Below are 17786 nucleotides of genomic sequence, written 5' to 3' on the forward strand. Positions count from 1 at the left end.
ATCTCTTCCAAATTTCTCTCATAATTTAGGGTTTTTATTTGTTTATAAGTGTGTCACGTGCGACAATAGAATGAATGAACTTAGGGCAGTTTTGATCAACATTGGCTACACAAATCAGTGCATGTAGTTCTCTCTCGATTTCTAGCAAATGAGTTCTATTTCTATCCCTTTATTTTGTTCTCACTCTCGATGTCTCCACCATGATATCACTCACTTCCCCTATATTTACCCTAATAATCACTTTCTTTAATGTTTTTTTTTTCAATCGGGTCCTGCTAACTCATCTCCCCTTGCCTCTACACTTGATTCATCAAACCAATACCAAGTGAAATGAATTTTGGGATTTGAGGTTTTTGGAAGATGTACGTAGATTGATTTTCTCCAACAACACACTCAATTGAAAGTTATTGCAGGTATATAATCAATCCTTTCCTTATCTTCGTCTTCTCTTTGTTGAATTCGAAACATTCAATTCATTACTTCATCTGCTTCTTTTCTCTGGCAAAGTGCTTAAACATCCATGCTGTTTGCAATTTGTTTCCCATCAGAAGCAGGATTGTAGTGTGTCTACCAGGTGTTTGTTATAATGTTTTGTTTATATAAAAGATTTTAAACTAGAGGTATGTAGTGATTTATTTTTACTAATTAGATTTTTAATGGTGGTGTGTTTTTTTTTATGAAGGAGCTGACAAAGAACTTCAAATTTGAGTTTTTTGGTTTTGTTTTTGAGATCTAAGTTGTATGTCTCCCCGAAATAATGGTATGTACTCCTTGAAACAACCTTAAAAATAGTTATTTATATTTTTTTAATGATATTTGATGTTTATAGTTCTTACTTCTACCATCCAAGAGTTCTACATGCTAAATTCTTTATAGTTTTTTTTTTCTTAAATATGTTGGATTGATACTTTTTAATGTTGGTTCTACGGTTAATATCATGAAATATTTTGTTTTCTCCCTTTTTTATGCTTGGGTACCGCTAACTCCACCTACATATATTATTTAACGTTAAATCCAATATTGTTTCTCAAAGATAACGGTAACAAGATAATTGAAGGGCTAAAAGAAAATAATCAAAATTTCAAAGATCATATAAACCACGTTGAAATCAGGTGATTGTTGGTCAAAAAGATGATAAGTAGCAACTAACGTTTGAAGTCCAATGATCTCATTGATGATTAATATAGCAAAGTTTATTTGTTTTCAACAATCATTAAAATCTAATTTCATTCATATTTTCTATATGCTTCCATGAGATTATTAGCCAATTTTGTTATATAATCTGATTATTTGTTGGGATTGTTTCAGGTACAAGAGCAAAATGGTGGAAACATGAGTGCATGGGAGAAAACCAACTCATACCATTTACAACCCTTTTTTTGTCTTTTGATTTTTACCTCAATGCTTGCAAGATGGTATATCATTAAGTGAAAAAAAACATTAAATATGGCCAACTTTGTTTTTATTTCTCTAATAATAATCATTATAATTGTATTTCGTATTTACTCTAATAAACATGTCTAAGTGCAAGAATAACAACACACTTTCATTTATTTGTCTAATATAACGTCATAATTCCATTTCTCATTCTTACAACATTGTATTTTTAAAATATTCTTTTTAAGATGATGAATTTGAAAAACCTATCAATTATAACATTTTACTTTCATCCTTGTGTAATGCTACTTCTCAATTTTTGTTACTATTTATGGGCCCTATATGCATCTCTTGTTTATATTATTTCATACTATTATCTGAATTTTTTTTCATACTTTCATGATTATGTTTCATTTTGGGCTTCTTGAAAGACACATATAAAACTATGTCAAAATAGTTATTTTGCCCTCAAATAATGGTCAAGTTGGTAAGTCTAATGATTCATGGATAAAATCTCATAAATTCATTATTAAGTCATTATGCTTTGAAATATCTAGCCAGTTATATTAGTGTATTGAAACATCTACTTCAATCTTTGATTGCTTGAACAAGTGTAAAATAAATTATATGATATATGAATATAACAGAATTTCTTTGGCCTTTGATTTGCTTGAAGTTGTGTAATGTCTCCTAATTACGTAACATTAAATGCATGTACCATGTTATAATATTGTTAGATATCCATAACGACCCTTATGATTGTCTATAGTGTTCCATGAAATCGTTTAGCAATCTAACTTTAAGTTGTTAAAGATATTGACATTATCTATTCTATCTGTATACCAAGATTTAAAAATAATTAAACAACCAATATAAACATTATTTTTTTAAATAATGTCATTTCTTCCCTTTTTTACCCTTTTTTTTAAACATGGACATATTCTGTAAATTGTATTTAGGATATGCATGTTACACATTGTGTTTTTAACCATCCGTGTAATATTTTTTGACATGAACTATTCATGTAATATACTAATTTCATGTTTTTTTCATTTTCAATATTATTGTTGTACCTTTTTAATTGTTTGGTAATTTATAAATTAATGATTATGAATTTTATAGTGGCTATTTTATTTTACTTTGTCAACCGTAGTTTTCACGGGTTATAACTGTTATATAAACTCATATACAAATACATCCAATTATTCTACCAAATACAAATAAATAAATAAAAATAAACAAATAACTATGGTAGCCAAGTTCCTTCAAAGAATTGTTTTGCACAATTGAACACTCAAAAGTAACCCTTACACTTCATTTTGTGTTTCTTCCCACGTTTTATTTCTTCTGTAGTTACAGCTCACAGACACAGCTAAAACACTGTGTGATATTGCTTCAACTCATCGACAACTGGTTCATAAACATTAAAAAACAATTAAACTCTTGAATTAAAAATTGATCAGATTCAAAAAAATATGGAACTCTTCACGTTACCTTTCGTTTTTGTCCCCATCGCCGGTGGCCCATGACCAACCCCACAGCAGCGACGCTTCTTATGCACATGTCCTTCTTCGGTCTAGACGACCACCGGAGCTCGCCATTCGGGTGCAATACGTCTGCAATCTTCGGACATCGCTCGCACGTCGCCACCGGAGTTGCCTCTCCCTTCAATCTCACTGCTGTTCACATGCGTCCTCCCTTCCTTTCTCAATCGAAAACCTCACCTCTCACAGGATTTCGTTCATAATCCTACGCCGATCAGGCGAGAATCAAAACCCCGCCTTCACAGGTCAAACCCAAACCTATTGATAACTATCAAAAACGATAAAAAAAAAATGAAGAAGAAGAACAGGGGTGGCCGCCGTAGCAGAACCCCCATCTATTACCTGCAATAGCCGGAGGAAGGCTGTCCCTCTCCCTTTTCACTCGTCGACCAACACCGAGACCTCTTTTGCCCTCGCTTCTCACTCCCTTTCGCCAACCCCACAGCAGCGTCGCTGCTTACCCACACGTCCTTCTTCGGTCTAGACGACCACCGAAGCACCCCATTCGGGTGCGATGGACCTGCAATCTTCGGAAATCACTCGCACCTCGCTACGGGAGTTGCCTCTCCCTTCGATCTCACTGCTGTTCACGTGCGTCCTCCCTTCCTTTCTCAATCGAAAATCTCACCTCTCACAGGATTTCGTTCATAATCCGTCCCCGATCAGGCGAGAATCGAAACCTCGCCTTCGATTTCGTTTTTGCCTCGCGACTGCTTCGTGATTCTTTTTAATCGATTTGCCCCTGCCTTTTGTTCAACCTTCGATTTCCCGATCAAACTAAAGAAACGGGATGCGATTAAAAGCCCTAAGTCATTTTATGACCAAAATTCCCTCAGTAATAAACCCTTTATTCAAAATAAGTCCAAACCAAAATCCTTGAATGCAATTATTCAAAACAAACCCTCCTTTGACAAAATATTTAGAAATCAGTCCCTTTTTGTCAACAAATTGCATACCAGCCCCTATAATTTGTTCAAGTTTCAAAATCAATCCCTCCTTGAATTATTTTAACCAAACAATCCTATGTTAGTTAAAATAAATTACCAAACAAGCCCCAATATTTTATATTTATTATGAAATGGACCTGGAGTATTTTTAAAGTTTAGGAATTGTGGATTTACGTTTTCTCACGTCAAGCTTCTCAAATCGATTTCGAACAAATGGAACTTACGCTTCAAGGGTGAGTGCTTACAGCTCCATTTCAATATTTTAATTATTTCTGGGGGTGGGGGTGGGGGGATACATGTATCTATATGTTTTGTTTATATAAATATATTATCCTTTATGCAAAAATAAGACAAACCCATTACCGTCTTTAACAGATTTTGAGGAAACAATATCCCAATCAACACAAACCTCGATTGCCAAATCAACCCACCTCCAATCCATTTTCAATTAGACTAATAGATCCAAAACCAATTTGATTCTAACAAATGTCGGTGAGCATTACCTATTGAGAGAACAAAAGAGAAAGTAAGGAAAATAAAAACTAAACCAGAAATCGATGAAGATGACGAAAATAAGTGCAAATGTCAAGCTGATCTAAATCCAAATTGCATAATAAGATCAGTTCTTTTTGTTGTTAATCCAACCACTTGATTCAAGTTGCAAGTCCAATTTGGAGGATAATCGAAAGATTTCGTGTTTTTGGGGTTATCGATGAATATAAGAGATGATTGTGATCAAGACAATCTACACTTGGAAGTCGTGATGGTTTTAACTGTTGGTCCGGCGGGTGGATGGTGATGATGGCATTGATGTTTAATTGTGGAGATCCGTGAAACTCCGAAAATTTCAAACAACTTTTTCAATTTTTATAAAACATAATTCCATCGATATTCATAAAAACAACCATTTTGATTATCCAACAAAATAGTACAAAATCCCAAGATCATAATATCAAGCTCCGAACGTGTGTGTATACGGATCAAGCCGGCGCCTTCCCGCGGTCGTCACTATTACCTGGAACAAATAACATCAACACGGTAATCACAAGGCTTAGTGAGTTCCCCAAAATACCACATATAACACATATTAGCCACTCTAGGCTATAACTATGTGGGTCCGTGCACCCAAACTCTGTGAACCCTCAGGTTCTAGCTCTGATAAACATGCACCACATAAATCACTTAGAAATCATGCAGTACAACACACAACATACATAGCATACAAATACTCTATCACATAACTCTGGTTACCTACTCAAGGTAAAGTATAGTGAGAAGACTCACCTCGCATGTCTCGGTAAATCGTAAACCTGAAATCGCTAATCGCTCGATCTGCCGAGCTGTAGTCCCCCTATAGCACAATACATCTCTAATTAACACTTTCCTAACTAGGATTGACCATACTATAACAAGTCAATCCAGGTCAACGCTGGTCAACGGTCAACGGTCAACTTTGACCGGACTCGGCGAGTGCGCTATAGCGACTCAGCGAGTCTGAGCGTATACCCCAATTTCCCTGGAATCCTCCCCTGACACGTCGAGCATTCACTCAACTCGACGAGTTCCACCTGGCACGAGTTGTGGGGCCACCACGACTCAACTCGCCGAGTCTCAAGAATAACTCGACGAGTCCAGTTTGACTCAGTCCACCTATCCATTCTGGCTCCCCTTTGACTCACTGAGTCCACCCTCCCCAACTCGGCGAGGTCACTCACTGTGTGGTCGGGCAACATTCATGCTACTCGCCGAGTCTGTTCTTCGGACTCGGCGAGTCCGTGCCATGCACTGACTCAATCTTGCTCTAAAGGTTAGATCCAGTCCATTAATCCATAGATCCAGTCCCTCCAAGCTCATTTAGCACGTAAAGTTACAATCTTGATGCACATACAACCTCTATATGACCATATATGATGTTTTTGACTCATTTACTACAACACAAGGTCATGGACTCCATTTTCATACATAAAGCTTGATGAGTGAGGCTCTCTGGACCTCTATGGGTCCAGATCCATAACCTCAACTCAAGGAGGGAACCAATGGGCACCAAATCATCCCATAAATGACCATCATAAGCCCTAAATTGCATAATGCTTCACCAAACAGAAAATAGTCCGAGATCATACCTCTAGAGTGATGATCTAAGCTCTAAATCCACGAAATAGCAACCTCCTTTGCTTCCTCTTTCCTAGAGTCTCCTTCTTCTTGCTAAATAACACACACAAGGTCAAGAAATGCTCCTTTCTCTTCACAAATCGCTCAAGAACACAAGGGTCTCTCACTGAGGGTTGGGTGAGCACAAATGACGGCCATAAGGCCCTTTAAATAGGCCTCAAACCCGGAAATTTAGGGTTTCATTGCACAGCGCAGACTCGCCGAGTCCAGGCGCGCTCCATTGTCCAAATCCGCGTCCCTACTCGGCGAGTCTGAGCTCCAACTCGCCGAGTCCCCCTCACAATACCACAAAATTAAATTTACAAGATACCTGGTAAAAATACGGATGTTACAACTCTCCCCCACTAGAACTAGACTTCGCCCTCGAAGTCTCGCTCTAAAACAGCTCCGGATGCTGCTCCCGCATCATACCCTCCGACTCCCAGGTCATTTCTGATCCCCTCCGATGTTGCCACTGAACCAATACCAGAGGTACCTCCTTGTTCCTCAAAATCTTGATCTTCCGATCCCTAATAGCCACTGGTCTCTCAGCATAATTCAGGCTTGCATCCACCTGAATATCCTCTAATGGAACCACTGCCGACTCATCGGCTATACATTTCCTCAACTGCGATACGTGAAAAGTGTTGTGAATCTGCCCCAACTCTGCTGGTAACTCCAGCCGATAGGCTACCCGGCCTACCCTTGCAATCACACGAAACGGACCTATAAACCGGGGCCCCAATTTGCCCCTCTTCCTGAACCGGATCACTCCTTTCCAAGGAGAAACCTTCAGGAGAACAAAGTCGCCGACCTGAAATTCCAGCTCGGACCGGCGCCTATCCGCATAACTCTTTTATCAGCTCTGAGCGGCCAATAACCTCTATCTGACCAGCTGTATCTGCTCTGTCGTCTGATTCACAATCTCTGTACTACCCATTACCCTTTGCCCAACCTCTCCCCAACATATGGGAGTCCGACACCTCCTACCATACAACAGCTCAAAGGGCGGCATACCGATGCTCGAATGATGGCTGTTATTGTAGGAAAACTCTGCCAAGGGCAAATACGTGTCCCAACTACCCCCAAAGTCCAATACACATGCTCGAAGCATGTCCTCAAGTGTTGAATCGTCCGCTCACTCTGGCCGTCGGTCTGGGGGTGGTATGCGGTACTAAAATGCAGCTTAGTACCCAACTCCTCATGAAATTTCTTCCAGAAACGGGAAGTGAAACGCACATCGCGATCTGAAACAATCGAGATCGGCACCCCATGCCGAGATACAACCTCCCTCACATAAATCTCCGCCAACTTCTCCGCCGAAGAACTCTCACTGATGGCAAGAAAGTGAGCGCTTTTTGTCAACCTATCCACAATCACCCAAATTGCATCGATTCCTCTGGCAGTCCTCGGCAATTTGGTGATGAAATCCATAGTGATCTGTTCCCACTTCCACTCGGGAACCTCCAATGGCTGCAACTTGCCATGCGGTCTCTGGTGTTCGGCCTTTACCCTTCGACAGGTCAAACACCTCTCGACAAACCATGCGACATCCCTCTTCATACAAGGCCACCAATACTCCTTCCTTAAGTCCAAATACATCTTTGTAGCCCCGGGATGGATCGAAAATTTCGATCTATGAGCCTCCTCCATCAATGTAGTACGCGTACCGCCCACAAACGGTACCCAGATCCGGCCCTAATAAGTCATAAGACCCCGACTATCCGATATAAACTCAGAAACCAACCCAACGACCCGCTCTCGCTTCTGCATCTCCGGACGCACAGCCTCGGCCTGAGCCCCACGAATGGCGTCCAGAACTGGAGCTATCACGGTCAATCTCAAACATACAGCTTTCAGTGGAGTACTTTCCGCCCTGCGACTCAATGCGTCGGCTACCACATTAGCCTTGCCCGGGTGGTACAAGATCTCGCAATCATAATCCTTGACCACATCTAACCATCTTCTCTGCCGCATATTTAGGTTAGGCTGATCCATCAAGTACTTCAAGCTCTTATGGTCCGTGTAAATCGTACAACGAACCCCATACAAGTAGTGCCGCCAAATCTTGAGGGCGAACACCACTGCCCCCAACTCCAAATCATGTGTGGGGTACCTCGTCTCGTGAGGCTTCAACTGCCTCGATGCATATGCTATCACATGTCCCTTCTGCATCAGTACCGCTCCCAGTCCTAAAATCGATGCATCACAGAATACCACAAAACCTTCCATCCCTTCCGGAAGAGCTAATACCGGAGCTTCACACAACCTCTGGCGAAGCGTCTCAAAGGAGGTCTGCTGCTCGGGACCCCATAAAAATGTAACACCCTTCCGGGTCAATCTGGTGAGTGGAACCGCAATCTTGGAGAAATCCTTAGTAAACCTCCGATAATACCCTGCCAACCCAAGGAAACTCCGGATCTCAGAAGGTGACCTTGGCACCTCCCACCTCATCACTGCGTCAACCTTGGCCGGATCGACCAATATCCCCTTCTGGTTAACAAGATGTCCCAGAAACTAGACCTTCCGCAACCAGAAATCGCACTTGGAAAACTTTGCATAAAGTTTCTCCGATCTCAAAACTCCAAGAACCTCCCTCAAATGCTCCTCGTGCTGCTCTCTAGATCTCGAATATACCAGAATATCATCAATGAACACAATCACCGACCGATCCAACATCGGCCGACATACCCTGTTCATGAGGTCCATGAACACAGCCGGGGCATTGGTGAGCCCAAAAGGCATCACCACAAACTCATAATACCCATAACGCGTCCTGAATGCTGTCTTCTGGACGTCCTCGTCCCGCACTCTCACCTGATGATAGCCCGACCTCAAATCAATCTTGGAGAACCAAGATGCTCCCTGTAACTGATCGAATAAATCATCGATCCTCGGCAACGGGTAACGGTTCTTGACCGTCAGCTTATTCAATTCCCGGTAATCAATACACATGTGATGCGAGCCATCTTTCTTCTTCACAAACAGGATGGGTGCTCCCCACGGCGAGCTACTCGGCCGAATAAACCCCTTCCCCAGCAACTCCTGAAGTTGCGAGGATAACTCTTGCATCTCTGGAGGCGCAAGGCGATACGGAACCTTAGCGATAGGCCCGGCTCCCGGAACCAAATCGATACCAAACTCTACTTGCCTCACGGGAGGCACACCTGGTAACTCTTCGGGAAAGACATCTGGAAACTCACGCACCACCGGAACTTCATCCACCAAACTCGGTCTCTCGGAGATCACTCGCGTATCCATCACATACGCCACAAAACCCTTACAACCCTGCTGTAAACACTGCCTCGCCCTAGCAGCCGAACAAAAGGCTGATCCAGAATGTGTACCCTCGCCGTAAACCGAAAGAACTCCCCCACTAGGATCTCGTATAGTCACCAGCTGACGCTCGCAATCGATAACCGCACCGAATCGGCTCAACCAGTCCATGCCCACTATAACACAGACATCACCCATCGCAATAGGAATCAGGTCGATCGGGAACTCAACCCCAAAAATCTCCAATACAAATCCCCGGAGGACCTCTGTGGCACAAATCACTCTGTCGGCGGCTATGGAAACCCGCAGGGGCCGACTCAGTGCCCCACGACTAACACTGATATGTTGACTAAATGTCAAAGATACAAAAGATCGACTCGCACCCGAGTCAAAATAACACTAAAGCAGGTACATAATTCACAAGGAAGGTACCTATGCATAGCATAATATAGGCATAATATCTCAACACCATAAATAAATAATAAAAAGGAAGCGTACCAGCCACAACGTCAGGTGCAGCGCGGACCTCTTCCGCAGTCAGCTGAAAGGCTCTCCCCCGAGCCCTCGGTGCCTCGGCCTTCACGGGCCGACTCTCTGTAGCAGTAGCTCTGATGGCGGCGGGAGCAGACCCCTGAGATGCTCCGCGCAGCAGCGGACACTCTGCCTTCCGGTGTCCGGTCTGGTTGCAGTGGAAGCACACTGCAAATCCCTTGGGGCAGTCCTTGGCCATATGCCCCTCCTTACCACATTTGTAGCAAGACCCTGCTCGACAGACTCCATCGTGACCCTTGCCGCACTTTCCACAAGTGCGGCCCTTCTGGCTCCCGGGTCTAGGATCAGCGGGCTTGGCCCGCTTGGCTGCCGGCTGGGACTGTGCCGGCCGCCGATCCCTCCCCAGAGACTCCGCCTCCTCCCTGGCCTGAGTCTCAAGCTCAATCTCCCTCTTCCGAGCATTTGCCTGAAGCTCGGCAAATGTCCGATACGAGGAGTTCGCAGCGAACTCCCGAATATCTCATCTCAGAATGCTCAGGTAACGGCTCATACGTGCCTGCTCGGTGGACACGTGCTCAGGGCAGAACATCGCCCTCTCAAGAAACTTCCTCGTAATCGCTGTAACTGACTCGGTACCCTGCTTGAGGGTCAGAAACTCCTGTTCCAGACGCTCCCTCTCCACCTGAGGGACGTACTCATCTCGGAACATGGTAGTGAACCTCTCCCAGGTCACTGCCGAAAGCTCAGTCGGTGTGAAGTGCGCTGTCACAAACTTCCACCAGTCCTTCGCTCCCAAGCAAAGCTGGTTCAGCGCGAACCGAACCTTCAAATGCTCAGGGGACGAGCAAGTGAAGAAGCATCCCTCCATATCAGATATCCACCTCATAGCTCCCTCCATCGCTGCGGTAGCCGCTGCAACCGCAGCCTCAGAAAGAGCGGCATAGCGCTCGTCAAATGTCTCAATCAATGCGGTCTTAATAGACCCGAACATCTCTGGTATCTCAGCTCTGATGACCGCAGCCACCTCCTCATGAATGATCTGTCGAATCTCCTCATCACTAGCTCCGGCATCCTCTGGCACATGACGTGTCCTCACCATGATCAACCTCTGAAATACAACATGCGATAATTAGAATTCACTCGAACACTCTTACATTCGACAATCCGCCCCTCCTTGATTCTTGGCATCCCAAGATTCTTATTTGGACTGTGTACCGCACCGGTGCTTTCAGTAGTACGGGCCCAATACTATTGTCTGCACCGTCTCAGTACACGCCCCAAATCTTCCTCTTCGGATCCCGATCCCCAAGTACTCTATTATACTTAAATCACTTTGAAATAGATCTCACACAAAGCCCTAGCTGCTACCTAATTACTCTCAGCATCTCATAGCAGCTCACCCCTCCCTAGGCTAAGGCATCACAAAACAGGCCACTCTAGTCCTATTAGCAATACCTATCCTACTTTAGCATGCAACACATCACATTAATAATAATTATCACATAATATAAAGGTCTTTTGGGAATTCACCGTTCGGGCGCTGGCTGATCGTACACACGTTTCTTCCTGGAAAATCTTTTACTCTTAGAAAATCTTGGTTTTATTTTGAAATATCTCTTCAATTCCTCAGTTTGAGTTCAAATACCCCCGAAGGTGTACCCGAATCCCTCAAACCAAGGCTCTGATACCAATTTGAAACACCGAAAATTTCAAACAAAATTTTCAATTTTTATAAAACATAATTCCATCGATATTCATAAAAACAACCATTTTAATTATCCAACAAAACAGTACAAAATCCCAAGATCATAATATCAAGCTCCGAACGTGTGTGTATACGGATCAAGCCGGCGCCTTCCCGCGGTCGTCACTAGTACCTGGAACAAATAACATCAACACGGTAAGCACAAGGCTTAGTGAGTTCCCCAAAATACCACATATAACACATATTAGCCACTCTAGGCTATAACTCTGTGGGTCCGTGCACCCAAACTCTGTGAACCCTCAGGTTCTAGCTCTGATAAACATGCACCACATAAATCACTTAGAAATCATGCAGTACAACACACAACATACATAGCATACAAATACTCTATCACATAACTCTGGTTACCTACTCAAGGTAAAGTATAGTGAGAAGACTCACCTCGTGTGTCTCGGTAAATCGTAAACCTGAAATCGCTAATCGATCGATCTGCCGAGCTGTAGTCCCCCTATAGCACAATACATCTCTAATTAACACTTTCCCAACTAGGATTGACCATACTATAACAAGTCAATCCAGGTCAACGGTCAACGGTCAACTTTGACCGGACTTGGCGAGTGCGCTATAGCGACTCGGCAAGTCTGAGCGTATACCCCAATTTCCCTGGAATCCTCCCCTGACACGTCGAGCATTCACTCAACTCGACGAGTTCCACCTGGCACGAGTTGTGGGGCCACCACGACTCAACTCGCCGAGTCTCAAGAACAACTCGACGAGTCCAGTTTGACTCAGTCCACCTATCCATTCTGGCTCCCCTTTGACTCACTGAGTCCACCCTCCCCAACTCGGCGAGGCCACTCACTGTGTGGTCGGGCAACATTCATGCTACTCGCCGAGTCTGTTCTTCGGACTCGGCGAGTCCGTGCCATGCACTGACTCAATCTTGCTCTAAAGGTCAGATCCAGTCCATTAATCCATAGATCCAGTCCCTCCAAGCTCATTTAGCACGTAAAGTTACAATCTTGATGCACATACAACCTCTATATGACCATATATGATGTTTTTGACTCATTTACTACAACACAAGGTCATGGACTCCATTGTCATACATAAAGCTTGATGAGTGAGGCTCTCTGGACCTCTATGGGTCCAGATCCATAACCTCAACTCAAGGAGGGAACCAATGGGCACCAAATCATCCCATAAATGACCATCATAAGCCCTAAATTGCATAATGCTTCACCAAACAGAAAATAGTCCGAGATCATACCTCTAGAGTGATGATCTAAGCTCCAAATCCACGAAATAGCAACCTCCTTTGCTTCCTCTTGCCTAGAGTCTCCTTCTTCTTGCTAAATAACACACACAAGGTCAAGAAATGCTCCTTTCTCTTCACAAATCGCTCAAGAACACAAGGGTCTCTCACTGAGGGTTGGGTGAGCACAAATGATGGCCATAAGGCCCTTTAAATAGGCCTCAAACCCGGAAATTTAGGGTTTCATTGCACAGCGCAGACTCGCCGAGTCCATATCCTGGACTCGCCGAGTCCAGGCGCGCTCCATTGTCCAAATCCGCGTCCCTACTCGGCGAGTCTGAGCTCCAACTCGCCGAGTCCCCCTCACAATACCACAAAATTAAATTTACAATATACCTGGTAAAAATCCGGATGTTACAATCCGAGTCTTCTAGGATTTTAATTTTGCTAGAAATGCATGTATAATACATTTATTTGTATGTATATATGTTGAGAAATGGGTAGAACGCTGTGAGATTGGATCAATCGGAGAAGGATAGAGATGAAGCTTGAGGTCATCGGAGCCACAACAAACCCTAACTCCGATTAGGGTTTCGCCATTGTTACTATGAAGATCCGATTAGGGTTACCGCTGAATCGGAGTGAATGGAGACGACAAGTCTTGTCGCTATCTCTGACTTCCGACGTTCCCCTGCAATCATTATTACACCTCCTTCCATATAAGTGAATCGCAAATGACGTTCTGTAGGCATTTCCTTCTTCATATGAAAATATAGATGAGTGTTTATATGAGAAATAGACTCTGAAAACTCCATCTGTTCATATGATTTAGAAGTGTATATCATTAAGTGAAAAAAAAAACATTAAATATGGCCAACTTTGTTTTTATTTCTCTAATAATAATCATTATAATTGTATTTCGTATTTACTCTAATAAACAAGTCTAAGTGCAAGAATAACAACACACTTTCATTTATTTGTCTAATATAACGTCATAATTCCATTTCTTATTCTTACAACATTGTATTTTTAAAATATTCTTTTATAGATGATGAATTTGAAAAACCTATCAATTATAACATTTTACTTTCATCATTGTGTAATGCTACTTCTCAATTTTTGTTACTATTTATGGGTCCTATATGCATCTCTTGTTTATATTATTTCATACTATTATCTGAATTTTTTTTTCATACTTTAATGATTATGTTTCATTTTGGGCTTCTTGAAAGACACATATAAAACTATGTCAAAATAGTTATTTTGCCCTCAAATAATGGTCAAATTGGTAAGTCTAATGATTCACGGATAAAATCTCATAAATTCATTATTAAGTCATTATGGTTTGAAATATCTAGCCAGTTATATTAGTTTATTGAAACATCTACTTCAATCTTTGATTGCTTGAACATGTGTAAAATAAATTATATGATATATGAATATAACATAATTTCTATGGCTTTAATTTTCTTGAAGTTGTGTAATGTCTCCTAATTACGTAACATTAAATGCAAGTACCATGTTATAATATTGTTAGATATCCATAACGACCCTTATGATTGTCTATAGTGTTCCATGAAATCGTTTAGCAATTTAACTTTAAGTTGTTAAAGATATTGACATTAACTATTCTATGTGTATACCAAGATTTAAAAATAATTAAACAACCAACATAAACATTATTTTTTTAAATAATGTCATTTCTTCCCTTTTTTGCTCTTTTTTAAACATGGATATATTCTATAAATTGTATTTAGGATATGCATGTTACACATTGGGATTTTAACCATCCGTGTAATATTTTTTGACATGCACTATTCATGTAATATACTAATTTCATGTTTTTTCAATTTCAATATTATTGTTGTACCTTTTTAATTGTTTGGTAATTTATAAATTAATGATTATGAATTTTATAGTGGATATTTTATTTTACTTTGTCAACCGTGGTTTTCACGGGTTATAACTATTATATAAACTCATATACAAATACATCCAATTATTCTACCAAATACAAATAAAATAAAAATAAACAAATAACTATGGTAGCCAAGTTCCTTCAAAGAATTGTTTTGCACAATTGAACACTCAAAAGTAACCCTTACACTTCATTTTGTGTTTCTTCCCACGTTTTATTTCTTCTGTAGTTACAGCTCACAGACACAGCTAAAACATTGTGTGATATTGCTTCAACTCATCGACAACTGGTTCATAAACATTAAAAAACAATTAAACTCTTGAATTAAAAATTGATCAGATTCAAAAAAATATGGAACTCTTCACGTTACCTTTCGTTTTTGTCCCCATCGCCGGTGGCCCATGACCAACCCCACAGCAGCGACGCTTCTTATGCACATGTCCTTCTTCGGTCTAGACGACCACCGGAGCTCGCCATTCGGGTGCAATACGTCTGCAATCTTCGGACATCGCTCGCACGTCGCCACCGGAGTTGCCTCTCCCTTCAATCTCACTGCTGTTCACATGCGTCCTCCCTTCCTTTCTCAATCGAAAACCTCACCTCTCACAGGATTTCGTTCATAATCCTACGCCGATCAGGCGAGAATCAAAACCCCGCCTTCACAGGTCAAACCCAATCCTATTGATAACTATCAAAAACGATAAAAAAAATGAAGAAGAAGAACAGGGGTGGCCACCGTAGCAGAACCCCCATCTATTACCTGCAATAGCCGGAGGAAGGCTGTCCCTCTCCCTTTTCACTCGTCGACCAACACCGAGACCTCTTTTTCCCTCGCTTCTCACTCCCTTTCGCAAACCCCACAGCAGCGTCGCTGCTTACCCACACGTCCTTCTTCGGTCTAGACGACCACCGGAGCACCCCATTCGGGTGCGATGGACCTGCAATCTTCGGACATCACTCGCACCTCGCTACGGGAGTTGCCTCTCCCTTCGATCTCACTGCTGTTCACGTGCGTCCTCCCTTCCTTTCTCAATCGAAAATCTCACCTCTCACAGGATTTCGTTCATAATCCTTCCCCGATCAGGTGAGAATCGAAACCCCGCCTTTGATTTCGTTTTTGCCTCGCGACTGCTTCGTGATTCTTTTAATCGACTTGCCCCTGCCATTTGCTCATCCTTCGATTTCTCGATCAAACTAAAGAAACCGGATGCGATTAAAAGACCTAAGTCATTTTATCACCAAAATGCCCTTAGTAATAAACCCTTTATTCAAAATAAGTCCAAACCAAAATCCTTGAATGCAATTATTCAAAACAAACCCTCCTTTGACAAAATATTTAGAAATCAGTCCCTTTTTGTCAACAAGTTGCATACCAGCCCCTATAATTTGTTCAAGTTACAAAATCAATCCCTCCTTGAATTATTTTAACCAAACAATGCTATGTTAGTTAAAATAAATTACCAAACAAGCCCCAATATTTTATATTTATTATGAAATGGACCTGGAGTATTTTTAAAGTTTAGGAATTGTGGATTTACGTTTTCTCACGTCAAGCTTCTCAAATCGATTTCGAACAAATGGAACTTACGCTTCAAGGGTGAGTGCTTACAGCTCCATTTCAATATTTTAATTATTTCTAGGGGTGGGGGTGGGGGGATACATGTATCTATACGTTTTGTTTATATAAATATATTATCCTTTATGCAAAAATAAGACAAACCCATTACCGTCTTTAACAGATTTTGAGGAAACAATATCCCAATCAACACAAACCTCGATTCCCAAATCAACCCACCTCCAATCCATTTTCAATTAGACTAATAGATCCAAAACCAATTTGAGTCTAACAAATGTCGGTGAGCATTACCTATTGAGAGAACAAAAGAGAAAGTAAGGAAAATAAAAACTAAACCAGAAATCGATGAAGATGACGAAAATAAGTGCAAATGTCAATCTGATCTAAATCCAAATTGCATAATAAGATCAGTTCTTTTGGTTGTTAATCCAACCACTTGATTCAAGTTGCAAGTCCAATTTGGAGGATAATCGAAAGATTTTGTGTTTTTGGGGTTATCGATGAACATAAGAGATGATTGTGATCAAGACAATCTACACTTGGAAGTCGTGATGGTTTTAACTGCTGGTCCGGCGGGTGGATGGTGATGATGGCATTGATGTTTAATTATGGAGATTCGAGTCTGCTAGGATTTTAATTTTGCTAGCAATGCATGTATAATACATTTATTTGTATGTATATATGTTGAGAAATGAGTAGAACGCTGTGAGATTGAATCAATCGGAGAAGGATAGAGATGAAGCTTGAGGTCATCGGAGCCACAACAAACCCTAACTCCGATTAGGGTTTCGCCATTGTTACTATGAAGATTCGATTAGGGTTACTGCTGAATCGGAGTGAATGGAGACGACAAGTCTTGTCGCTATCTCTGACTTCCGACGTTCCCCTACAATCATTATTACACCTGCTTCCATATATGTGAATCGCAAACGACGTTCTGTAGACATTTCCTTCTTCATATGAAAATATAGATGAGTGTTTATATGAGAAATAGAGTCTGAAAACTCCATCTGTTCATATGATTTAGAAATGTATATCATTAAGTGAAAAAAAAAACATTAAATATGGCCAACTTTGTTTTTATTTCTCAAATAATAATCATTATAATTGTATTTCGTATTTACTCTAATAAACATGTCTAAGTGCAAGAATAACAACACACTTTCATTTATTTGTCTAATATAACGTCATAATTCCATTTCTTATTCTTACAACATTGTATTTTTAAAATATTCTTTTTAAGATGATGAATTTGAAAAACCTATCAATTATAACATTTTACTTTCATCATTGTGTAATGCTCCTTCTCAATTTTTGTTACTATTTATGGGCCCTATATGCATCTCTTGTTTATATTATTTCATACTATTATCTGAATTTTTTTTTTCATACTTTCATGATTATGTTTCATTTTGGGCTTTTTGAAAGACACATATAAAACTATGTCAAAATAGTTATTTTTGCCTCAAATAATTGTCAAGTTGGTAAGTCTAATGATTCATGGATAAAATCTCACAAATTCATTATTAAGTCATTATGCTTTGA

Source organism: Lactuca saligna, chromosome 9 (assembly GCF_052625555.1).
Source record: "Lactuca saligna cultivar CGN05327 chromosome 9, ASM5262555v1, whole genome shotgun sequence".
Lineage (NCBI taxonomy): Eukaryota > Viridiplantae > Streptophyta > Magnoliopsida > Asterales > Asteraceae > Lactuca > Lactuca saligna.